Here is a 27931-nt window from a genome sequence, read left to right on the forward strand (position 1 = left end):
ATGAAAAACCAGCTTAAGAGAACTCTTCCATGGTGTTTTTGCTGATGAGAATGCAGAAAAATAAAGAGAAATCTAGATAATTCCACTTTAGTCCTAGCTTTATTAAGTAAATTTTGCAATTTTCTAATTTTTCCCTTATTTTCTTGGTGATTTCATGCTCTTGCCGTCCAGCCCAAATAGACCTTAGGTCTATTTGCCTTTTAAACCCTCTTTCTTTTATCATTTAAGCTATTTAATCATTTCCCACAATTTTGCATTTGATACAATTTAGTCTTTTTGTTCAATTAGCTATCAAGATTTTAAAATTTCTTGTGAAACTTTAATACTAACTTATTAACATTCCATAAATATTTATAAAAATATTTATGGCTCGATTTAAAATTCCGAGGTCTCGATACCTCGCTTTCAATTCTAATTATTTTAATATATATTTTTGTACATTTCACTATTTCAAAATTTTTCCTAACTTCACATTTAATTTATACTCACTAAATTAATAATATTTCCTACTCATTTGTCGGATTTAGTGATCTCGAATCAACGTTCGACACCACTGAAAATTAGGTGTTACAATTCTTCCCTTTAGGGATTTTCGTCCCGAAAATCTTACCGAAGAAGTTGCTTTCAACACTCATAAAACACCTTTACTAACTTCTCAGAATCACAATTTGATTTAACCTCGAATATCTTTTTCCATTCACCTTTGAACTCTAGAACACAATGTTGGAACATACTATCAAAATTCTAAATTACCCTCTCGAGGATACATGTACTCATTGATCATCAAATGAAAACTCAGACCCTCTTGAAATGATCATACAGATCTTTCTTTGTCAAATGAACAACCATAAACTAAATAACATTTTCCTTTCCGATGTTAATGACAATCCCAATTCAAATCTATAGTCATTCTATCTCATAACACACTAGTATTATCATTGACGCAATAATCCTAAATGTTCTTAATGTTCTACTTACTTGCTAACAAATAGACATCGAACATGAACTCAAAGATATTATGTAACGCTTCGTGCAATCACTAGTACATCTAACTCACAAGAAGATAATAAAGATCTTGATAATTTCTCAAAGAAAGCCGGAAGAAAAACACGCCATCGACTCGGACTTCCATCATAACAGAGATAATATATTTCCGTATGTATAAAACAAAATCATAATCAGTAGAAACATAAGAATAGTCTCACATAAATTTTACCATTAACTTCATTTCCAACATATTAAAATAGAATTCCAAGAAGATGAAGAAATGACGATCATAAATCGACTGCACCAATAGGGATTTCATCTAACATCATAATTAACTAGCATTCTCAAAACATCGAACTCCACGTAGACCGAACAACCACACACACATATCTCGAGGATAAAAGAATATATAGAATACCCGAAAAGATGATCATATTCGTTTCAACTGTAACTATCACACACAGACATCTTTACTACTCAATTATCATTTTTTTTTTACTAATTCTGTCATCATGAACCCCGTATCATTCCATTCACTAACGAAAACGAATTCGGGAAAAATTTCAGCAAACACATACTTCAGACATTGTATCTGAATAAGTCGACTAGCCGAGGTTAACTTTTTCTTTAACCGTGATATTACGTAATCTGAATGATCTTGAGAATAATCTGATATCTTTTTTTTTAAACTGTATTCACTTATCAAACTATTTTCAACTCCGTCTGCATTATTAATTATTCCATTACTGTACTCATTAATTTCACATTTGTGAACTTATTCAACATTTTTTTTTTGTAAATTTTCATTATAAAATACAACATTGGTAAGAGGGTGAGGTCGTAAGGCCTCTAACTGAGTTCTCATAAATACACACATATAACTTAGCGTTTATCATCAACATCATATCATCACAATTACATAATTCACTTTAAACAAATTAACATACATGATTATGTTACACGAACTTTTCAATTATCCATTTCAAACTAGTGTACTTAAACATACATTCCATGAATTTTGAGTAAATTTACTCATAGCATTTACTTAACCAAAAAGTCGACACATAATATCATATGAATGCCACACAAACATAGATAAGTTTATCACAATATAAACTTTCATTTCATTCACGCTTCATCATTTCTCAACTTTTGATTATCTCATTTCGTACATTGTCACATACATATCATGAACTTCTATTCTTACATTTCTAAGTTCCTTCTCATCATAAACACATTTCAAATATCTCAATATCACTAACTCATACTTCTCTTACCATATACATAATTTAAATTTAACATTTAATAATAAATAATTTGAATTATAGTAATATAATCGACGTTGAGTATGTTTGTACTCGATGGTATTACCATAATTCAAATTATAAATACTATAATAAATAATAGACATCAAACATGTAACAATATAAGTCATATGTGTTAATTATGCTTTAATTTCATATCTCGGCAATAGTCTTTCATCAAATGGCATCATATATCATCTATATTATCTTTAATCAATTCATGAACCTTTGGTTCAAGCTTTCAATCTCATATCTCTATTTCAATTCACAATTCACATTTCTTTTCATAATTCCACTTTTTCACACTTTCTATAGTTTAATCAATCAAATTCATTTGATTTTCTCATTTCATTTACTCAACCCTATTAACATAACTCGGACTCAGACGGATACACGGATCCAACCAAACACACCAGTAAGGCACATTGTGCCTAAAACGGTACATAGTACCTGATCAGAATTCGACACATAAGTGCCTAAAATACGACACATAAAGTGCCTGATCAGTAAAGCCGACACATCCCGTACACTTCCAGTTCCTATGGCATGCCAATTATATCCGACTAGTCCGACAAGTTAATAGGGAATTCAATTCTCATTTCAATTTCACTTAATATTCATATTTACCCCTATTAACAAGACTCGGACTTTGGCGGATACACGGATTCCATCCAAACACACCAAAATGTCCAACCAAAACACACCAGTATAATCCTCCAAAACACACCAGTATAATCTTCCAAAACACACCAGTATCATATAATCCTCCCAAACACACCGAATAATATAATCCTCCAAAACACACCAGAATAGCACAAAGTGCCTCTTCGGATAAATCCAAGGATATAAACATCAGCATATCCAAATCTCATCTCCAAATCCCTTCTCAAAATCCTATGGCATGCCAACTATATCCGAATCAGTCCGATACAGTTAATAAGGTATTCAATTCACTTTCCAGTTTCCAATCAATACACATTTCAATTAATCACATATTCATATCAATTTCATCACATTCCCAATCAATAAAATTTTCAAATATAACATATATCAAAAAATCTATTTCCACATCAATCACATATATCCATACAAATTTAATTCAATATTGATACTTACCTTAAAATTTTACTTACTATACACATAAATTTAAATATAACATTTATTCATACCTTTATGAGTTCCGACTCATCATAATCTACTTTTGCTCACATATTTGAGTATCGCTTTCAACATTATCGTAATTAGCTCGGTTGGGAAAGTATCTCTATCTTTAAGTAAAATAAATCTCATCAGAGCTGGAAGATATTAAATTATCTTATCACAAGTTATATAATGGCATGTATTTCTAGACTTCACATATGCTACGTTCGGTCCGAGAATCGACTAAACCTTAGCTTTGATACCAATAAATGTAACGCCCCTAACCCGAATCCGTCACTAGAATAGAGTTACGGAGCATTACCGAAGTTACCGATTCATTTATTAGATATTTCATTAATCCGATATCTTTTCTTTTCCACGTTCAGGTCTCGTATTCAAGTCATCCGGATCTTTATAAACAAATTTGATCGTCGTTTTCATTTATTTCGTGTTATAATACATTCAACTAATGCTCTAAACAAAATTATCATTTTACTCCTAAACTTTTAATTAATGACGATTTCAGCCTTAGGTTAAAATAAAATAAAATTATTGCAATTTAATCCTTATTTCCAACCATTATTCTCACACAAATTGATAACAACCTATGAATTCTATAAAATGTCAGAATTTTTCATAATTTCAACACTTTTCAATTTAATCCTTAAAACATGTTTTTCGCTGATCTTGAGCTAAATTAATAATTTCATTCAATTTTTAATTTAAATAATAAAATAATTCATTTCATGCAAATTGGTCATTTCTAACATTTTTTTACAAAATTACCCATAAAATTTTACTTTTATTCAATTTAGTCCATGAGCCTAAAACATACAAATTAGCCATGCTAGCTGAATATTCATACATATTTTCCTCCTCCTTCTCTCCATTCCACATCCTTAATTTATATAACATGCAACAAGTAACATTATCAATAATTTCACTATTTACTTATGTATATTCAAAACTGTCCATTTGCGTCATAGTCACTTAATTATTTATATATTAAGCTACAGAACTCGAAATTAAGATCTGCTAATTTTCCCTGAAACTATACTTACTTATCTTATTACCATAAAATTTTCAAAATTTTTGGTTTATCCAATAAGTACAGTTTATTCTTTAAAATTTCCCCTGTTCTGCTATCTGACAGTTTCGACCCTTCTTCACTAAGAATTAATTATCTCATTGTACGAGATTCGGATGATGTTCCCGCTTATTTCTATTGAAAATAGACTCTTTAAGGATTTTAAACATATAAATTTAATCCCTTAATTATTTTTATCCAATTTTTTATGATTTTCCAAAGTCAGAATAGGGGAACCTGAAATTATTCTGACATTATCTCACAAAACTTATTTTATCTCATGATTTACAATTCCATTGCTTACACTGTTTCTTCTATAAGAAACTAGACTCAATAATCTTTAATTTCATATTTTATTCATCCTCTAATTAGATTTATACAATTTTTGGAAATTTTTCAAAGTTAGACTATTGCTGCTGTCTAAAACTGTTTTAGTGCAAAATGTTGATTTTCATTTTGCCCCAAATTTCACAGTTCATACAATTCAGTCCTTACTTAATTAACCCATTAATTAAAATAATTTTCTCAATTAATAATTTTCCTATACATTATAAGTTATTTCATAACTATTGAAATTCAGAATTTCCACATAAAACTCTAACTTCAAACTCTTTTACAATTTAGGTCCCAAACATTCACTTTCTATTCAATTCTTTCAATAAAATCAGCATATAAACAATTTAAAGCTCTAATTCTATATCAAATAATCATATACTTCCAGCACATATTCATAGAAACTTTCAATTTCTTTCATAGAATCAAGAACTAATGAATTCAACAAATGGACCTAGTTGTAAAAGTCACAAAAACACAAAAATACAAAAATTTCAAGAAATAATCAAGAATTGAACTTACTTGCAGTAAAAATATGAAAAACCAGCTTAAGGGAACTCTTCCATGGTGTTTTTGCTGATTAGAATGCAGAAAAATAAAGAGAAATCTAGATAATTCCACTTTAGTCCTAGCTTTATTAAGTAAATTTTGTAATTTTCTAATTTTGCCCTTATTTTCTTGGTGATTTCATGCTCTTGCCGTCCAGCCCAAATAGACCTTGGGTTTATTTTCATTTTAAACCCTCTTTCTTTTATCATTTAAGCTATTTAATCATTTCCAACAATTTTGCATTTGATACAATTTAGTCCTTTTTGTTCAATTAGCTATCAGTACTTTAAAATTTCTTGACGAAACTTTAATACTAACTTATTAACACTCCATAAATATTTATAAAAATATTTATGGCTCGATTTAAAATTCCCGAGGTCTCGATACCTCGTTTTCAATTCTAATTATTTTAATATATATATTTTTTGTACATTTCACTATTTCAAAATTTTTCCTAACTTCACATTTAACTTATACTCACTAAATTAATAATATTTCCTACTCATTTGTCGGATTTTGTGATCTCGAATCACTGTTCCGACACCACTGAAAATTAGGCTGTTACAAATTTCCTAAAAGTTCTTTGGGTTTCTTTATGTTTTGTTGTTTTCTAATTTTTGAGATGTTTTCCATTATTATGAACTAAACTCCCTAAATACCTAAGGGAGATGAAACCTAAGACGAATCTTATTACTCTTTGAATTATATGATAAGTACTTATTCTTATTCTTAATTGTGAGATTTAACCCTTGCTTTAATATTTCAGGATATTAATTTAGGTTTTTGATGTGCTTATTCAGTGGAGCAAAAGTCCCTGTTTAAGAGTAGATCATTCATAATTAAGCGGAGTTGTATGCAATCCTAGAGATAGGACAACATAAATCTACCGAATTAGAGTCAAATCTAATAAGGGAATCCATAGATCGAGTTAATGCGACAATAGAGGTTTTAATTAGAAAGAGATTTTGATTAATCAACCTAGAGTTAGTTATTTTTAGTCTCGAAAGAGATATTAACATAAATCAAGAATTCCTACGGATTAAGTCAAGTGAATAAATAGTCTAATTCAGAGGTAATAAGTGAAGTCTAGATGAATTATACCTTCGGTATTATCTTCTCCATCTGTTTTCTAAAAGTATTTTTCAACTTTGATCTCTGTTGCAATATTAGTTAATTAGATAATTAGTGTTAGTTTAAAACATTCCCTTAATTGTTAGGCTAGATAATAAAAAGATAGTAATTACTAGTACTTTTAGTCCTCGTGGATACGATATTTCCGGTCTCACAATAACTATACTACTATTCGATAGGTGCGCTTGCCTTAGTAAAATTTTTAGTTAGTTTTAGCGATCATCAGTTTACTAAGACGGAGGCCCTATAACTCACTTTTTCGGTGCCCGTGAATTTTGGGTCATTACATTTCTTCCCCCCTTAATAAATTTCGTCCTCGAAATTTACCTAAGAAGAGATAAGGATATTGAGCTCTTATTGTTTCTTCCGGTTCCCAAGTTGCTTCTTCCACCTTATGATTTCTCCATAACACTTTTACTAGAAGAATCCATTTGTTTATCAACTCCTTCACTTCTCTAGCTAATATTTGCACTGGCTCTTCTTCATAAGACAGATCCGGTCGAATTTCAATGTCTTTAGTGGAAATAATATGTGAAGGATCCGACCTATATCTCCGAAGCATAGAAATAAGGAAAACATCATAAATCTTCTGTAATTCTGAAGGCAAAACTAATCGATAGGCAACCGGTCTAATTCTTTCAACTATTTCATATGGCCCAATAAAACGTGGACTCAATTTATCTTTCCGACCAAATCTCAAGACTTTCATCCATGGAGAAACTTTAAGAAATACCTTATTCCCAACTAAATATTCAATGTCTCATCATTTTAAATCAGCATAAGATTTTTATCTATCGAAAGCTGCCTTCAATCTATCTTTAATCTTTTTAACTGTTTCTTCTATTTCTTGAATCAATTCCAGCCCAATCACTTTTCTTTCATTCAATTCTGTCCAATATACTGGTGATCTACACCTTCGACCATACAGTGCTTCATACGGGGCCATTTGTATACTAGATTAAAAACTATTATTGTAGACAATTCAGCTAATGGCAAATAACGTTCCCAACCTGATTCAAAATCAATGATACAAGCCCGAAGCATATCTTCTAGTATTTGAATTACCCGTTCAGACTGTCCATCTATTTGTAGATGAAAGGCTGTACTGAAACTAAGTCGAGTACCCAATGATTCATGTAGCTGCCTCCAAAATCTTGATGTGAATCGAGGATCTCGATCTGAGATTATAGATACCAAAATACCATGTAATCTTACAATTTCCCGGATATATATCTCAGCAAGCTTCTGTAATGACCAATCTGTTCTGACTGCTATAAAGTGAGCGGACTTGGTAAGTCGATCACTTATCACCCAAATAGTATTCTTTTTGCTTGCCGACAATGGTAATCCCGTAACAAAATCTATCGTGATACAATTCTATTTCCACTCAGGAATACTAATAGGCTAAGGTAGTCCAGTAGGAACCTGATGCTTCGCTTTTACGCACTGACATGTCAAACATTTACTAACATACTTAATTATGTCCCTTTTAATTCCAGGTCATCAATATAATTCTCGTAAATCATGATACATTTTTGTACCTTCAAGGTGTAAGGCAAATGGACTATCGTGAGCTTCTCGAAGAATTAACTCTTTAAGCTCAGAAGTAGCTGGAATACAAATCCGATTTCGGAATCTCAAACGACCATGATCATCAACATTAAAGTTTTCTGCTATGCCATTCTGTACCATCTCTCTCTTTTTCAACAACTTATCATCTTTCAACTGTGCTGATTTGATAGATTAAACATTACCGACTTTACTCTCAACTCGGCCAAAAGACTCCCATCATCATTGATACTGAGCTGTGCAAACATTTCTCTTAATTCAATTGTAGTTTTTCTACTTAGTGTATCAGCTACAACATTAGCTTTTCCCGGATAGGAATCTATAACACAGTCATAATGTTTTAGGAGCTCTATCCACCATCTTTGTTTCAAGTTCAATTATTTTTGGGAGAGGGGATATTTCAAACTTTTATGACCAGTATAGATGTAGCATTTTTCACCATAAAGATAATGTCTCTAAATTTTTAAAGCAAAAATCACAGCTGCTAGCTCAAGATCATGAGTCAGATAATTTCTCTCATGTGGTTTCAATTGGCGAGATGCATATTACCTTTCCGCCCTGCATCAGTACACAACCCAGACCTCTCAAAGAAGCATTACTATACACTACAAAATCTTTCCCGACTTTGATAATGTCAGAACTGGTGCCTCTGTTAACATTTGCTTCAACTTTTCAAAACTTTCTTGGTACTGATCTTCCCACACAAATGGTACATTCTTTTATAGCAGCTTGGTCATCGGCAAAGCTATCTTCGAAAAATTCATTTACAAATCTTCTATAATACCTAGCTAAACCAAGAAAACTACGTACCTCTGATACGTTTCTTGGTGGTTTCCACTGTACAATTGCTTCAATCTTCTTTGGATCAACGTAGATTCCATCTACAAATACTACATGTCCCAGAAATACAACCTCTGACAACCAAAATTCACATTTGCTGAGCTTTCCATACAACTGTTTTTCCCGTAATATCTGTAGTACAATCCTGAGATGCTGATCATGCTCTGATTCTGACTTTGAATAAACCAGTATATCATCAATAAAAACTACTACAAACTGGTCTAAATACGGTTGAAAGATATGATTCATGAGATCCATAAAAGCAGTTGGAGCATTTGTCAACCCGAATGGCATTACTAAAAACTCATAATGGCCATACCTCATACGGAAAGTTATCTTCGGTACATCACTTTATTTTACCTTCAACAAATAGTAACTTGACCTTAAATCAATCTTCGAAAATACAAAAGCTCCTCTCAAATGATCAAATAGATCGCTAATACAAGGTAATTGATATTTATTCTTGATGGTTACCTTGTTCAATTTTCGATAATCGATGCAAAGCCGCATTGATCCATCTTTTTTCTTAACAAATAGCAGTGGAGCTCCCCACGGTGATATACTCGATCGAATAAAACCACGGTCTAATAAGTCTTGCAACTGTATCTTCAGCTCTTTCAACTTTGTAGGTGACATTCAATATGGAGGTATAGATATTGGACTTGTGCCCGGTTAAACCTCAATAGCGAACTCGACTTCCCTATCTGGCGGTAAGCCTGGTAGTTCTTTAAGAAATACATCACTAAACTTACAAACTGTCCAAATTTTACCACACTGGCTTCCAAATGAATTGGAATTAATAACATATGCCAAATATGCTGAACAACCCTGTTAAAGTAATTTACTAGCCTTTATTGCTGAAATAATACGTATCGGCCCACTAGTACAGATACCATTTACTTCAATCCGATCTCTACCTTTCGTCTGAATACTGAATTTCTTTTTGTAACAGTCTAAAATTACTCCATATTCAGATAACCAATCTATCAACAATATTATATCAAAATCTCCAAACGACATAATTAATAAGTCAATAGGGAAAGTTTTATTCTGTATAGTCAACGGGCATCTCGAACATACTTGATTTACTAAAACTGTTTGCCCCAATGGACTCGACACCTCTATAGACACTCTAGACATTTCAAATTTTAATTTCCCCAATTCAACTAGTTTTGAATTTATATAAGAGTGTGAAGATTCGGGATCAATCAAAGCATAAATAGGCTCAGAATACAACAAAAATATACCTGTTACTATGTCGTGGGCATTGCCTTCTTCACGAGTTCTAACCACATAGGCTCTAGCTGGAACTCTGGCCTCAGACTGCTGGGTAACGATGTCACTTTTCCTTCAAACACCTCCTCCTCTAGATACTGAACCACCTCTGCCCGAACATCTGCCTCGAGCAGTAGACACTGATATTTGTGATGTGGCAGGAGTAACATTTTTATTCTTCGGACAATCTTTAACAAAGTGCTCTGTCGACCTGCAACGGAAGCAGCCTCTAGTCACTTTCTAACATTGACTTAAATGTTTCTTCCTGTAATATTACATTCTGGAATTTCCACATCCCGGGGTGGACCTCTTACACTACTAGTAGATACCATCGTCTGTTTTCCCCAGCTTCTACCACCTCTGTCTGATCTAAAACTGGATCTCCATCCACCTTAAGATTCTTTTAATCTTTTTGGCTACGGATTTGAGCTGGTAGTTCCCGCACGTTTCCCAGTTAGTCTAACATTTTCAATCTTTTTATCGAGGCCTAACACTTGCTCTACCATTTTGGCTCACTCAATCAAATCCACAAACTCAATGATATAGTGAGATACTAACTATACTTTAATTTCATCTCGCAATCCCCGTAAGAATATTTTACAACTATCTGCTTCAGTTTGAATAAACTCGGAGGCATATCTCTTGAGTCTCGAGAATTCCCTCTCATAATCTATAACTGACATGTCACCTTGTCGCATCATTAAAAATTCTTGTTTCTTGTCTTCGATATACATCTCCCCTACATATTTCTTTTGGAATTCCTTCTGAAATAAATCCCGCGTTATCTGATCTTCCTGTAGATGTCTAACCACTGATTCCCACAAAAGATAAGCTTTCCCTTGTAGTAAAGAAACGACATAAATCAAGCACTCCTGGGGGGTACATTCTAACTGCTGTAAAATTCTCTTAATAGATTCCATCCAATTTTCAGCAGTTGATGGATCGACTCCTTTTAGACCTGTAAATTCTGTGGCATCATATTTCCTTAATTCTTTTATCGGGGCCTGTCTTTGAACAGGTGCAGGGGTCATAGTAGGAATAGTTCCCGCTACTCTTTGTAAAGCATCAGTTGTCGCTCTTAATATATCAGAACCATCTCTATCATTTCTTATATCAACTCTAGGTGGTTCATTTCTTACAAGATTTATGCTAGGTGTTACTGACTCGGTTTCATTTAGTCCATAAGACTCTTCATCACCAGTATACATTTCCTGATCAGTATCTTTTATTCTTTCATCTGACATCTTTAATCTATAAAACAGAAACAAATGAATAGGTCAGCATCCAAAATCCCGACTCAATTTTGACTCAATAGTGGCATGTACTTCTAGACTCACTATCAAGCTCGATTTAGGCCAAGAATCGGCTAAACCTGACAGCTCTGATACTAACAAAATGTAACACCCCTTAACTCTAAACCATCATTGGAACAGGGTTACGAGGCATTGCCGGGCATATCAAACAATCTACAAATAATTCTTAAATAAATAACAAACACATTATAATATAATCATAAATTCATATAATTTTTAATTAATGAAAATTCAATATAACCCCTTTATAAATATTTAACCTTCCCCGCAAATTTCAAATAACAACCAAACCATTTCTAGTATTTCAACCAATACATTTATATACTCAAATATACTTAAATCATACTTGACATATTGACTTAACAACTTAATTAATGAAAACCCTATTATCATTTCTAATTAGCTATAAAACTATTCAAACAATTTCAATACAAGTACCAATGCCATAAACAATTTTTACCATTTCACTAATTTAATTATCAAAACACCAAAAACCTTTCTTTACAACAAAATTTATATAACATACCAAAATAACTATTGTAATCCTTATGTACATGCCACTTTCACTTAAAGGAAGAAAACATCACCAAAATCTTGATGCTGGAGTCGGGATCGTTCGGATGCTGGTCCGGGACACCGGACTCCTATCAACCTGTGCACGGAAACAACCGTATGTTGAATATTTCTTACTCAATGGTATTACCATAATTCAAATTATAATAGCAATAAAGAATTATAATTATCATGTATGTAACTATCCAATTTCTCAAATATCAATTCATTCTCAAACTTTCATTAATTAACAATAACAATACAATTTTTAGCTATTCTTCAATTTCCATCACGTATCACATGTACAATTTCAATCACTTCATGAACATTAAGCTCATGCTTTTCATTTTCAAACTCAATTTCAATACATAATTCAACTTTTCTCATTTCTTTCAATATTTTCAATAATATGATTAATCAATTTATTTTAAAATTATCATTTGAGTTGTTCACCCTATTAACAAACCCGGACTTTGACGGTACACGGATTTCAACCCAAACACACCAGTACAGCAAATTGTGCCTAAAATGGTACATAGTACCTGATCAATATACGACACATAAGTGCCTGAAATACGACACATAAAGTGCCTGATATACGACACATAAAGTGTTTGATCGGCAAAGCCGATAAATCTCGTACTCTTCCAAATCCTATGGCATGCCAATTATATCTGACTCAGCCCGACTAGTTAATAAGGTTTCCGGATCACATATAAATCTCAATTCAGTCATAATTTCTCACATTTTCAATTCAATCATTTTTCACTTTTCAATCAATTTTCAATTCATATATTCATAATTCAATACACTTTCTCAATTCAATATGCATTTCAATTATTCACATATAATCACAATTCAATTTAATTTCATGCAATTCAATGCTAATACTTACCTTATAATTTACTTACCATATACATAAATTAATTTAACATTTAATGAATAAATAAATAATTTGAATTATAGTAATACAAACCCAAATTTCAGTTACTCCTCGACGACCTTCTCCTTCCTTTTTTTGTGCCGATACCTCGAATTCTTTATTAGCAAATTAAAAATTTTAAGCTTCCAAACCCTAGTTTTTCCTTTAATTTTTCTTTTCTTCTTTCTTCCTATAGCTTTTGAATGCTTCTATGCTTTCTTTCCTTTTTCTTTTGTTTTGTTTCTATTTATTTTATGCTTTATTTCTTTTTACTTTATTTAATTTATATTATATTTAACAGCATATATATATAACAATTGTACACACACATGTTTTACATTTTCCAATATCATCACCCTACATTTGTCATAATTTTATTTAATTATCACATAAAATCTTATTTTATAATTATTTAATTAATAAATATTTCTTAATTTTATTAATAATAAATAATAAATATCTACTAATTTAAATAAAATATTACAATTGCATAAATATTATCATTACATATGTATATTTTTATCATCTTACACTTGTCATAATCATACTCTATTTAACATATAAAAATCTTATGATATAATTATCTTAAATTAATTAATATAATTTTATAACTAAAATAATTTATTTACATAATTATATTCCAACAAAAAGAAATCTTAGATTTTTGTTTAATCTTTGCCGCCTCACCTTTTACTTATGGCATAATTTCCATTTCGATCCTTTATATTTTCTTTTAATCTATAATTCAACTTTTACCCTTATTCAATTTAGCCCTTTTCACTAATTACTCTAAATTAAGCTAATTTCACTTAATTAAAGCCTAATTAAACATACTTATAGACTCACAAATATTCCTAATAATTATTTACGAACTCGGTTTACTAAGACGGAGGCCCTATAACTCACTTTTCCGGTGCCTATGAATTTTGGGTCATTACAATTCATGTCCAAAATCACATCAAACTCATGAAATGTGAGTGCCATGAGATCTTCTAGAAATTCACAACCTTGAATTTTTTAAGGGGCATCTTCTACACACTTTATTAACTCTCTCACTCTGCCCAAAAGGGTTACTAACTACCATTTCATGTTTTGTAAGTTCTACTAATAATTCTCTCTATTTTACTAATGTAATGCTTATGTATGAATGCATAGAGTCAAGATAAATTAATGCAATTACAGAAGAATCAAATAGATAAAATTTACCAATAATCACATCAGGAGCATCTCCTTCTTCCAATGTTTTGATAGCATAAGTTTGAAATGTTCAAACTTCAGATCTACTAACTATTTCTCTTGTTGATCTCATACCATTACTAGTACCTTTAGAAATTCCAAGTCGTCTACCTCTTTGTGGAACCGAGCTACCTTTTGCAGATTGTTCTGTAACATTTTATAACACCTTTGGGCAATCTCTGGTCCAATGATCTTTTTATCTCCATCGAAAATAGGCTCGAGAATTCAATCAACATTCTCTCCAATGAAATCTTCCACAATGTTCACATGATGGCAGTGTTGGTTTTCTTCTAGAACCCCTAGTACTAGCCATAGAGGTTGTCTGTTATGTTTCTCTTGTTTGACCTCAGGATCTTTTCCCAACCGTAGGAGAGGTATATATGGAATCTCTAGAATCTTAACTCTCTTTGAAAACTATGGTGGTGCTGAACCTTGCCTTTAAAATCGATACCAAATGTGATATTAGTACCGAAATCACATTCTATTTTGAAAAACTTGAGTTTTAAGGCCCGGGTATCAATACATTCATCAAAAAATTAAAATTTTAGAGTTCCAAAATGTTAATTTGATATCGATACTGTTTAGGGGTATAGGAACCTTTCATAAGGTATCAATACCTTGTGATTAAGTATTGATACTTTCCCCCTGTTTTGAGTAAAAATCATATTTAAACCATTTCTAAATGTAATCGATTAACCACTAATGACCCTGGACGATTATAGTAATAATTATAGGGTTAAATAAGTTAAAATATTATGGGTAAATGTTCAAATTACATAGTGTCTAGCCAAGATCGCTTTGGCACCAAATGTAATAGTCTTATATCAGGTCTCTACAGTCAAATAGGGTATAGGGATGTTACATTTACTGGTATCCTAATCATAGGGACACGGTATAAAACTGTTACATTTGGTGCCAAAGTGATCTTGGCTAGACACTATGAAATGTGAACTTTTATCCATAGTATTTTGACTTATTCTACTCATTAATTATTGCCATGAATGTTTTGGATCATTATTGGATGTTCAATTATGTTCGAAAATGATTTAAGTATAATTTTTACTCAAAATAGGGGTTAAGTAACAATACATAAACATAAGGTATTGATACCTTATGAAGGGTATCTATACCACTGTGTAGTATTGATGCCAAAATCGTCCTCTGGAACTCCAAAATATCAAAAAAATTGTGTAAGTATCGATACCTTAACTAGGTATTGAGATGAAATATTTTCTTCTCTTCTCACTCTTTGTCCTTCTCTTTTCCTTTTTCCTTCAATTGGGTCCTTAATTTTCTTCTTTTTTTCTTAAATACTTGAGATTACAACTAAACCCTAGCTTTCCCTCTCTTTCAACTCCTCTATGGAAGCTCTCTTCACAAAACTAAAGTATTTACTAGTTTATTTAGTGTATTTATTGAAGAAACATCAAAGAAATGGAAGGTTTTGTGCTTGATTTTGCTCAACAATGGTAGAAGGACATGCTTGGGATAAGAGCAAAAGTTTGGAGAAGATGAGATGAGAGTGATGGTTTTAGAAAGAAAGATGAATGCTTTCCTCCATCTTTCTACACATTTCCTTTAAAATATCTCACCATTTTTAATTAAAGTGGTTAAATTCCTAATGAATTCCCTAGCCATCCCATCTTTATACATTGAACCTTAATCATTATGTTTAAAATTATCTACTTGGCTAATTACCATTTTATCCTTCTTCATCTTTTATAATTTCTAGGATGACTCATACTTATCATTTGGTAAAATTCATTCTTAATCCTTTCTTCCTTTTCACCACTACTATATGTCTCCTAACTTTTTATTTTCCCTACTTTGGCCACAGTAATTTTTATACACTTTCAATTTAATCAATACTTCTATTTAAAATTTTTTCTATCTAAAGAGTATTTTCTAATTTCCTATCAAGTCCAAATATTTTCTTTGATACTCAAAATCCTATTTGCTCCATTTCAAAAATTCTGTAATAATTTTTAACCCGATCTATTACTTGTACTTAACTCCAAATTAAAACACGAATATTACAAATTAGATAAAGTACACAAATGATCACTCAATTATCAAATTTTTTATTTTAAGTAAGTTAAAATAAAAAGTTTACAATTAAAATACCAACATTACATAACTCAATCATTTTAATTACTTTTGTTAAAATGGGAAATGGAAATTATTTTAAAAATTACACCTCATGGCTTTGGTGTCATCATCATCCTGTTCATGTTCACTATCTCTGCAACGTCAATTGAAGCCACGACATCGCCCTCATCGCCATCTTCTTCTCCAACACCATAACTCTGACAACCGCCCCTATATATGCTTCTCCAATCGCTTCTCCGCCGTCATGCGCCACTAGTCCATCTTTACCCATCGACTCTTCTCCGTCTTCCTCTCTTTCTGCTTCTCTCATGCTCCTGTTGGAACTGTACAAAGAAAAGGAAAAAAAAGACAACTCTGTTGCCTGGAACTAGACGAGATCCTCCTATATTACAACCATCAATCATCAAACTGTACAAAGAAAAGGAAAAAAAATAGGACAAAAAAAATAAGAAAAGGAAAATAATTGTTAACCTCTGGCACGACAAGCGCGAGGGAGAAATGTACGAAACTTTCGTGGATAATCAAAGCAAATGAGAAACTTGACAAGAAGGCTTATGTGAGGGATACTATTTTCTCATCATCCGAATTTGAAACTGAGTGTCAAAAGCTTATTGCCCATGTCCCTAGTATTAAATGTTCTGCAGTTACATATAAAATGGACGAACCTTCATCTATAAATCGTCTGGGGACCTATGGGGCACGTGCCATTGCTGCATCTTCTACTTCCTCTGCTGTCATTGTGGCTAAATGTGTGCAGAATTTCGTTACTGCTATCATTGATTCATTGAAACTCTATAAAGCATGGACACGGACACGCAATACGACACGATACGAATACGATGACATGATAATTTTAAAAAAATAAAAACAGGAATATAGCAGTAAAAAACATTTTTATTATTTTTATATATTTTTATGTTAAAATACTCAATATAAATGAAAATATTGATATTTTTAATTTATAATTAAAATTAATTTTTTAAATATTTTAAATCTAATTTATATGGGACTCACATATTTTTAATATACTTACCTTAGCTATTTTTATATTACTATAATTTGTTTTACTTTCTTACCCAATTATAAATTTATAATTATATAATACAATAGATTATTTTTTTTCTTTCTTAGCAGACCCTTTATTTTCTTCCCCATTTACCTCTTTTTTTCCCTTCTCATTTACTGTCCTTACCTTTGCTCTGTATTTCATTTTCTGCAAAAAAACCCCAGCATCATCATCTTCATATAAGCAAATCAGGTATGTTAAAAATCCCATAAATTTTCACGATTAAATGTTAAAGTTTACTAAAGTTCTATTATTGTATATGGGTTTTTTTTCCGTTTCTGATTCAGGCCAAAGTAAAGTTCGGGAGTGTCCTTTTTTGACACGCTTCAGGGTGTGTCCGGCATGTATCCGTTCGTGTCGGCGGCGTGTCCGTGTCGGACACCAGTACGACACTGGTACGAGGGGATTTTCTCGTATCGGTGCTTCCTAAATGAAACTCAATATGGCGACAGTTGATCAAGTGCACCCTCTGTTGCCTGACCTCGTAACATCACTTGATAAGCTTGGTATTTTGCCACCTGATTGCGAAGGGAAGACAAAGATGAAGGAATGGGTTTCAAGGTTGTCGAACATGGAGGTAGCTTTATGATTTGGAATCTTCATATGATTCATTTATGGCTGCTTTGCCCATTGTTGGTATTTGGAAGTGATCTAACATACATTTTTTTTATTATATATTTTTAAGTGTTGCTAACTGATTGATGCGATCCGTAAAGCTGATAACAACATATACATCTTGGCAATTATTTGGTTGATAAGCTCACGATGCTATTTGCTGATTACTGAGAAAGTATGAAGTATTGAAACCGACACGCAATACAATATAAATATCGTGACACAATAATTTTTAAAAAATAAAAATATAGATATGATAATAAAAAAACATTTTTAATATTTATATATATTTTTTATGTTAAAATACTTCGTCAAAGACATCAAAGCAAGTACAAAGCTCGAAATCTTCTCAAATAAATTATTTTTTAAAAATTGATTAAGATTTTCATTCAAAGAATAAGAATAAAAGAATGTCATTATTGTTTCAAAGCCCCCAAGTTTTCGGCCCCACAACCCATTAATCAACACTAAAGCCAAAAGACAAACAAAAATAAAATAAAGACGGTAAATCAAAATGGCGAAAATAGTAAACCAACAGTCAGAGCAATAAAGTAAACAGAACCACACACCAAAAAACCTAGCAACACCTCTTCTTTTTTCCCCAGCTTCGATGAAAATCCAACGTTTCGTTAATAGAAATCCCAAACTTCACATTTCTTCTTTACATCAACTTCTTCTTGCCGTTGACTCTTCATCTGCAATTTTTGAAAGCCAAAATTTCAGCCGCCGTCCGTCACCCATCATCTACTTTTCTTGCGTCTGTCATGTGTCCGTTACGATGAAGGATGAGTTGTGTCATATAAAAGGTTAGATACAAAAAAAAAAAAATTATGGTTGTCATATAGGAGGATCTCGTCTGGTTCTAGGCAATAGACACTACAGCAAAACTGGTTTTTAGCGGCGTTTGAATGAAAAACGCCACTACGGAACGAGCATTAGCGGCGCATCCCAAAAATGCCGCTATATGTACACCTTTAGCGGCACTTTTTAGAAAGCGCCACAAAAAAGTTAACACAACGTCGCCGTTTTGTGTTGGGCCTTTGGTGGCTTTAGCAGTGCTTTCTAAAAACGCCGCTAAAGGTCGAGTATTAGCGGCGCTTTTCTAAAAACGCCGCTATATGTACACCTTTAGCGGCGCATTTTAGAAAACGCCGCTAAAGATCAAGCATTAGCGGCGCTTTTTTAAGAAACGCCGCTATAAGTACACCTTTAGCGGCGCCTTTTAAAAAACGCCGCTAATGCTCGATCTTTAGCGGCGTTTTTTGAAAAACACCACAAAAATAGAAAAAATTAAAATAATATTATTTAATATAATTTTAAAGATTTTTGGTATATGACTAATTGTTTTTTAATTTATATGTTAATTATTTTCTTATATAATTGTAAATGAGATAGTATTAATTTTAAAATATTGAATTAATTATCATTATATTTTAGGGTTTACGGTATATGGTTAAGGGTTTAATGTTTATGAGATACTATTGTAAGGTTTATGTATTACGGGTTTAGGGATTATGGTTTATGGGTTAAAGGTTAGGGTTTAAGTTTTAGGGTATTAGGGTTTAAGGTTTAGGGGTTAAGGGTTAAGGATTTATGTTTTATTGTTTAAGGTTTAGGGGTTAGGAGCTAGGAATTTAGGGTTTAGATTAATTAGTATTTTTAATTTATATATTAAATAATTTCTTATATAATTGTAAAAGATAATATTAATTTTAATATATTAAAATTATGATTATAGTTTAAATTATTTAAGAGATAATAGATAAACTTTATATATATTAAATGGTTTAGGATTTAAAGTTTACTTAAGATTTGTTAAATGATGAAATTTTTACAATCAATTAATACTTTTATATTTAAAATATTTAATCTAAACCATTTGATATATTTAAATATTAGATTTAAAAAATTGATAAATAAATAAATAAAAGTAATGATCATTGATATGGATAGGTATGGATAGGACCGGATTATAACAAATAAAATGAAATACAAAAACTAAAATCATTCCACATCGAATCCTAACAAAATAGTTAAATTTTAGTTAGGAAGAAATATCCTAATGAAATGGAGATTAGATCGGAAAGAATAATATAAAATCATGATTAATGTCTCAATCTTTAATAGAAATTTGATATGTGAGAAATTAATTTCTTACATTGGATAATTTTAACTTAATAATTAATGACACCATTTATTATTTATTTTCTTATTAAAATACACGATATTTATTTTCGAGTACTTAATTTTTATTTATAAAACTAATTTATAAAAAATAGTAATAATAAATATTTTATAAAATTATTTAACTAATAATTTTAACATATAAAATAAAAACTTTTTTTGAAGTAAAATAAAATTAAATAAAAATTTAACAGAGCAAAATGTAATAATTTTTTACGGCGTTTTTATAAAAACGCCACAAATAAATCTCAAAAGGCGCGGTTTTATTCCTAAATTTTCACCCTCTGAAACCCCTAATTTTTCCCCTAAAATCATATTCTCAAAACACCCCATCTCACCCTCCGTTCTTTGTTTTCAATCAAGAAACTCTCCAAAGAAGAATGTGATTTGGTTCTCCGTTGTGTCTATTGGCATTTCATGGAAGCATTAGTAGCCTTCACCACACTTCCAACACTTGCCCACCTTGCCTTTGCGATTGCTTTTCTCACCTCCGCTCACAATCCTCGAAGGTATTCCCAGATCGCTCGATCTCTTCTCCTCCTTTCTTGTTTCATTAATTGATTCTTTTGGTGTTAAAAGTTAAGTCATACATAAACAATATTCATATATAGGACCCATAAACTGCTTTTGGGACTTTGGTCGGTCGAATGGGATAACCACATCGAACAAACACTGTTGAATTTTTTGTTCTCAATGCCTTTTGTGTTATTTACTCTTATAACAAATTTCAAAGCACAAATAATGATCCAAACTTGTCAAATATGATGATCCCACTAATTATTTTAAGATTATTGCTTTTTCGGATACAAACCAAATTTATATATTTTTTAATATCAAACCCAGCTTTCCTTAGGTTATTTTTTAGCGACCTATAAAGTTTGGTAGCTTTCATTGTTTTAATTAAACTAATATGTTATCTAGAACTCGATCATAATGAGTCATCTTCTATTTGAAGTGGCTGCATAATTTATTTAATCTCCTTCAAATTTATCCTACTTTTCCAACTAAGTCTATATATGAATATTTGGACAAAACCAGAGATCTTAGTATGTGTATTTAAATTGTTCACCATACCCAATTGTTGAGGATATCTCGAGCATGTGAGTACATACGCTATCCCCACAAATTTCAACTCCCAAGACCACATTTCGATATAAATCCAAGAAAAGAATAGCATAATAAATAGTATAGTGGTAAATTATTAGGAAAATAAAGAAAAGCATTTCTATTTTCGGGATCCAAGTACATATCAGAACTCATTTCATCCTCTTCAATCTTGATTTATCAACATCATATATTGAAGAGTGAATGCCATGACCTTCTACCTAAATGATAAACAAAATGATTTGTCAACATCATATATTTGGCTCAAGTCATTTGCAATTTTTTTATTAGAGTTGTCAAAGAATGAAATCCGTGTGTTAGCATATTTAAATGGCTTTACCTTTTGTTCTTTGGATCATATCTTTGAATCTTTCACCGAATATCGTTACCAATTTTCGCTTCATTGGACCAGCTTGATGTAATTGATAGTGGCTTGGCAACACTAGTACGGCTTAGCAATGGTGACATGGGAAAGGCTTTGAACATTTTGCGGTGTTTAAACTACTTATTCCTATACTGTTTCTGCGTAAATTGTTGTACAATGATAGTTACTTATTTAAGAAGCGTAAGTCGAGAAACAACAGTTGGTTTCGATCATTATTTGCTTTGTGGCAAAAGTGGTGTTACATTACCACATTATCTCATTGCTCTTCGGAGGGTGGTGTAGCCTTGTCTAATTTATGTGTTTAGGTGATGTGAACGCTAGTTTTAATTGGATAGGATGGATTTCTTTTTTCTAATTAAAGTGATAATATGATCTATATATGTGAAAATGTTGATTATTTGTATAATAATGGCAAGTTAATATTCGCTAAATGAAGTATATGCATGTGATATTAAAGTGTAAATCATGATAAATATATACATATATGAATTGAATATATGATGATGTTGTGCCATTGGTAGTAAATAATAACTTTGTTAATGAATATATGTATATTTTGGTCAATTTAAAGTTGGCACCTGGAAGTATATGTGACTCCGATATATGTGTGCGAGTAAGTCAACGTTTCATACGTTGGCATCGATATGTTACTCGATATATATATATATATATATATATATATATATATATATATATATATTTAATAAGCTACTAAATTAATGTCATGTTTGATAAAGTGTTGATTTGATAATCTTTAGTAAAAACTACTAGATAGAAATTTTTTTACAAAAAGTGTAGAAAATGATAAGTAGACATAGACCTACTTATCACTTAATAGAAAATAGAATAAAATAAAATATATTTCATTTAAGATTGTATTATCATTTATCAAACAATCTAATTATATTTAATATTCAATTTTGAGTACACTAAATAAATTTTATAACTTAAATTCAACACTTAATATTTTCAAATTTATTTTTCACTACTTAATGTTTCAACTTATCAAATATAGACTAAATTAATATTTATTTAGCTAATACATTAAAAAGTATTGTTCTAGTAATCATTATGCTTGTGTTACAGTTAAAAACTATAAATTAAGTCATGAATGTGCAAGAGTGGCATTGTTAATGACTTTTTTACTGCATGCAGTCAACACACATGGTTTCTCAAAAGATTACAGAAGAAGCCGTGTATCTCAGTACTAGAAATCCATTGCCTAAAGACATCGAGCAAATATCTTCTGGCTTCGAATGAGTCATTTGCGGAGAGTTTCAAATGTATTTCTCTCAATCTCTCTGTTGTGCAATTAGTAAAATCTTGTCTCGTAGATCTACTTTTTATTCTCTTTAAAACTGTTTCTTTATTCTTTGGTTAACTCTTTGTAGGAGTATCTCAAACAAAGACCGTGAAAGGATTGGCCCGATCGATATTGTAAGGAAGTGACAATGTAAGTGCCATGTCTGTTTTGACTTATAAATGGCTACTCTTTAATTTTTTTTGGGTAATTATTCATGCATTACACTTTTTAATGTGTTTGTTTTTAAGATTAAAATGCCCTTAGATGTTCGAGTTCGGTTAATCAATGACTTGGCGGACATAGAGTAAGTACTTATTTCTCTACTGCTCTCTCTCTCTCTCTCTCTCTCTCTCTAACACATAAATAATTGATAAATATTTGATGCTCGAACAATGAATGTATCATAAAACTGGTTATAATTATAAAAGAACCAAAAGAAAGAGAAGTATGCCCAAGACAATTTGGTAAATAAGCATAATTTATTTAATGTATAGCTTAAGACTTTTATTGCAAGTATTATGTAAGTGCACGATTTGGAGTTTCATTTAGAGCATTCTTAGCCAAATGATGTTTTAGCTCCATTAGTTGATTTTATTTATTATTGCTAGCCGCCACATTTGAGATCTAGTATTTCCTTTACTAAGGCTTTTTGTTAGTGTTGGAAGTTTTCCTTTTCCTTTTGGCCAAGGTTTTTTTTGATAAACTTTTGGCCAAGTTGTTGAATGTTTTAATTGGGGCCTGAATATGGAACTTTGCTTCATCAACATAAATACGCTTAGATAGGAGATTGAAGAACAATTGACTAGTAGATGGTATTTAAAAATGCTATTGGCATTGTTTTAGAATCATGAAAGAAGTGACGATTAAATATCTCTTTGTTTTCATATGTTCAAAGAGATGCTAATTTGATAATCATATTTCATTCTTCTCGATATTGTATAATAGGTGTTGATTGTGGAAAGTATATCGATAGTAGTAGCTAATGGCTTCAATTGATATGTCTTACCATTTGCGTGTATCGATTGAGTTTTGGGTGCAATGATAAGTTGCAATTGGGATCTCTCATTGCTATTTTCACAAAAGCTAGATCTCGCCTAGTTGCGGTAGTGAAATAGTCATTTATGTATTAAATTACATATTAAATCAATGTTTATGTATTAAATTTAAATTCATTAATTTTTATATTTAGTTTTGAAATTTAAATTTTAATGGAAAATTTCATTTAATTAATATTTTTATTTATCCTTAAAGTATATAGTTTAGATATCAAATTTCAAAAATTAAACATAATATAATATTTTAACATAGAAATAAATATTATTTAATTAAAATAAAATAATTTTTAAAAGGTCATATTTTTAGCGGCGTTTTTAGGAAAAGCGCCACTAAAGGTCCTGGTCTTTAGCGGCGTTTTTATAAATGCGCCGCTAAAGGTCCTAGTCTTTATCGGCGTTTTTATAAATGCGCCGCTAAAGGTCCTGGTCTTTAGCGGCAGTGTATATAGCGACCTTTTTTGCGGCGCTTGGGAAAGCGCCACTAAAAGTACTAGTGGCGCTTATAAACGCCGCTAAAGGAAAAAAAAACGCCGCTAAAAGTCTATTTTCCTGAGAGTTGTCCTTTTTCTCCTTTCCTTTTCATTGTACAGTTCTAACACGAGCATGAGAGAAGTAGGAAGAGAGGAAGATAGAGAAGATTCAAGGTGAAGATGGAAGAGTGGCGGTTGAAAGTGGATAAGTGATTGGCGAAGCATATATAAAAGCGGTTGTAAAAGATCTGGTTTCAACTAACGTTGAAGAGATGATGAAAGATGGTGATGATAAAACAAAAAAAACCAAAGGTATTAGATGTAATTTTTAAAATAATTTTATTATTTAAGAAAAAATTCCAACCATTTATAATTTTAATGGCATGTCTGGGTGTCTAAATTAGAATTTTTATTTTTTGGTGTTTAAAATGAAAAAAAATAATTAAGTATCATTAATATAATTTATTTAACTAATTATTACTAAAAAAACTAATTACTACTTAATATGTTATCATTATGTAAGATTTATATAACAAAATATAATAAAATAAGATTATCTCTAGGTGCGAAGAGAGGGGGGTAAAGAAGGGCTCGTGCTTCGGCTAAGAAAAAATATAACTTAATATTTAGTCCCTTAAAAAAATTCTTTATTGATCATCTCTTTTTTTATCATTATAGTATTGTATAATGACTTATTTAACTCTCTAATTTTACAAAACCAAATTATTTTAGCCATTCATTCAATTTTTTTTTTCTCTTTTAGTTCTTAAACTTGTGTTGTTTGTTAAATCACCCCACAATAAAAAAAAGTTAACATTTGTTCACTTTATTAACATGGCATCTACGTGGCAAGCCATATGTATGCCACATTAACAATCAATTAATTTTTAAATTTAAAAAATTCTATAAAATATAAAAATTATTTTTAAAAAATTAAAATTATTAAAATAATAAAAATATATTTAATTAATTACTTGATATGCCATACATGGGCTGCCACATCAGCAAAGTGAATAAGTATTCATGTTTCCATCTATTTTGGAATGATTTAACAAAAATGTAAATTCAATAACTAAAAAAGACAAAAAAATTAAATAGATGGTGAAAATAAATTTTTTTTTTTAAGTTGGAGAACCATAAGTCATTATGCTTTACAATATTGGGAGAGGAATTAAGAGATCTAAGTGATAGACATGAATTCTATTCACTATTTCAGGCAAGTCTTGGCATAAGATTATCCTTGTTTAATATAATATAAATTATCAATATCTCTTATATATCACATTCAAGTGCATGTTTTTCATTTAGTTTAATAATATCATTTATTAATTTTATTAATTTTCTAAATTAATTAAAATGTATTAATTTTATTAAATAATATTATTAAATATGTCAATATCAATAAGGAATATTGATTATTCTAAAAATTAAAAATAATTAATTTTCAAGAATTAATCATGTGTATCAATTAAAAATATGTTAAATATTTTTTAAATTAAACTTATATATTATTATGTTTTAATTTTGTAATAATATTATTAGTGACAATTTCTTTTTACAAAATTATAAGCAATACTTTAATGTAATTTAATTGATTCATAAAATCGACCTACACATATAAAAGATAATATTTTAAATTAAAAAAAAATTAGTGTTTTAAACTTATATATCATTTATTAAGTTTAATTTTTTAGTTCTAAAATATTCTGTTGAAATTTATTTATAATTTTATTAATAAATTTATGTAAAAATAAAATAAAATATTTAATTTTAATTAATACATACAATAAATATGTGCAAAAACTAGTTATACATTAAATTGAAGTGTGAATCAAATACTGATGCAACTTGTTAAGCATTGGAGTAATCTAAAACTAAATAGAAAACCAAATTCTTATGTCATTTGCCATAGTATTTATATTATTAATAAAATTGTTAATTGAATTGGCGTCATAGGTTAACGAGGTGTTTAACACGGTTAAAAAATAATTAATATATCATTTTATTAAATAACTACTATTATTATTTTGATGATATTTTTATCTTTTGTACTTTTATGTAAATTTTAAATAAAAGAATAAAATATTTACATGTTTAAGAATTGAATCCATATATAATAGAGCTATAAACAAATTTTTACCATTACACTAATAATAATTTTTAGTAAACTTAAAAAAATAACTTTTAACATAAAATATTTTCTCACATTAAATTTGTGTATCTATCTATACTATTAATAAACCTACTGACTGAGTTGGTGAGATAGGTTAACCAAGTGTCAACTCGGTTGAAAATGACTATTGTATCCTTTTATTAAATGACTTATATTATTTTTTATGACATTTTTGCCTTTTCATACTTCTATATAGTTTTTAAGTCAAATTTTGCTATTTGATCTTGTACTTTGCTTAAGTTGTGGATTTAGTACTTGTACTCTAATTTTGTCATTTTTAGTCCTTGTACTTTTAGAATTTTAAAATTTTTAGTCCTAATAACCAAATGATAACTGTTGTAACACCCTGAATAATTTAAGTTTGTTTTTATGGAACTTGACATAAATATGTATCTGCTTTAGTGGTTAAATGTTTTGGATGTGTGTACGAGGTCTTGGGTTCAAGTCTCACTCTTGGCAAATTTTGTTATTTTTTATCCAAGCCTAATCCCTATTGGGTGGGCTTATATTATATTGTTTGTAAACTCATATTAAAACGAGCTTGTTGGTTTGAGTGGTAAGAAGTTAGCTTGTTGGAGGTTTTGTGTTCGAATCCTTGCAGTATGGGTGATAAATTTTTGCTCCGTTGTTTGAGAAATTTTGGGTGGAGTTAGAATTTTAAGGTGGTTGAGAGTTAGTGGGTCAGTTAGTAGGATAATAGGGGTTGAGATTTAGTAGGATATGAATTTTTTTCAATTTCAATTTTTTTGTTTTTCTTTTTTTTTCTCTTCTCAAGAAAATTCTGATGCTAGTTTTCCCTTTCTCTGCATATTTCTTGTCAATTGAAAAATTCCTATTTCCTCGCTCTCTATTTTCTGTCACAATTTTGTTATTCAATTTTGGTATTCTGGTTCTTCGGTGTTGGCGTGAGGCTTGGTAAGTGTAGGGGTTATCATTAGGATAATTTTCAAGTGTTCTTAACTTGCTGTTCTTTTCGTTGATGTTGTCGGCAGTTAATCTTGAGGAACGAAAATCGCATTTTGCGAAATCGTAGTCGGAATCGTTTGAGGAATTGGGTAAGTGTGGAACACTTGAACTTCACTGTTTTTGGTTTATTAGTTTGGTTTAATTGAGTAAGACTAATTTTTTGAAGCTTGTAATGTCAATTTTTAGGTTCTGGTGGTCTCGGGAGTGGTTTCACATCAAAATAGAACCAGGTGTGTACCCTAAACACATAAAATCGAGGTTCG

General features: G+C 30.5%; 2 long non-coding RNA genes across 2 annotated transcripts; one reads left to right on the forward strand and one right to left on the reverse strand.

Annotated features, from left to right (window-relative positions):
- Positions 1-16299: 16299 nt before the first annotated feature.
- On the reverse strand, positions 16300-17117 carry LOC128286865 (uncharacterized). Its single transcript, XR_008277524.1, has 2 exons — positions 16819-17117; positions 16300-16729 (listed from the first exon to the last, which is right to left on the reverse strand). It is a non-coding gene; the product is annotated as an uncharacterized LOC128286865 (long non-coding RNA).
- Positions 17118-17476: 359 nt separating this feature from the next.
- LOC128286866 (uncharacterized) lies at positions 17477-18107 on the forward strand. Its single transcript, XR_008277525.1, has 2 exons — positions 17477-17605; positions 17701-18107. It is a non-coding gene; the product is annotated as an uncharacterized LOC128286866 (long non-coding RNA).
- Positions 18108-27931: the final 9824 nt, after the last annotated feature.

The sequence above is a fragment of the Gossypium arboreum genome, chromosome 13, assembly GCF_025698485.1.
Source record: "Gossypium arboreum isolate Shixiya-1 chromosome 13, ASM2569848v2, whole genome shotgun sequence".
NCBI classification, from domain to species: domain Eukaryota; kingdom Viridiplantae; phylum Streptophyta; class Magnoliopsida; order Malvales; family Malvaceae; genus Gossypium; species Gossypium arboreum.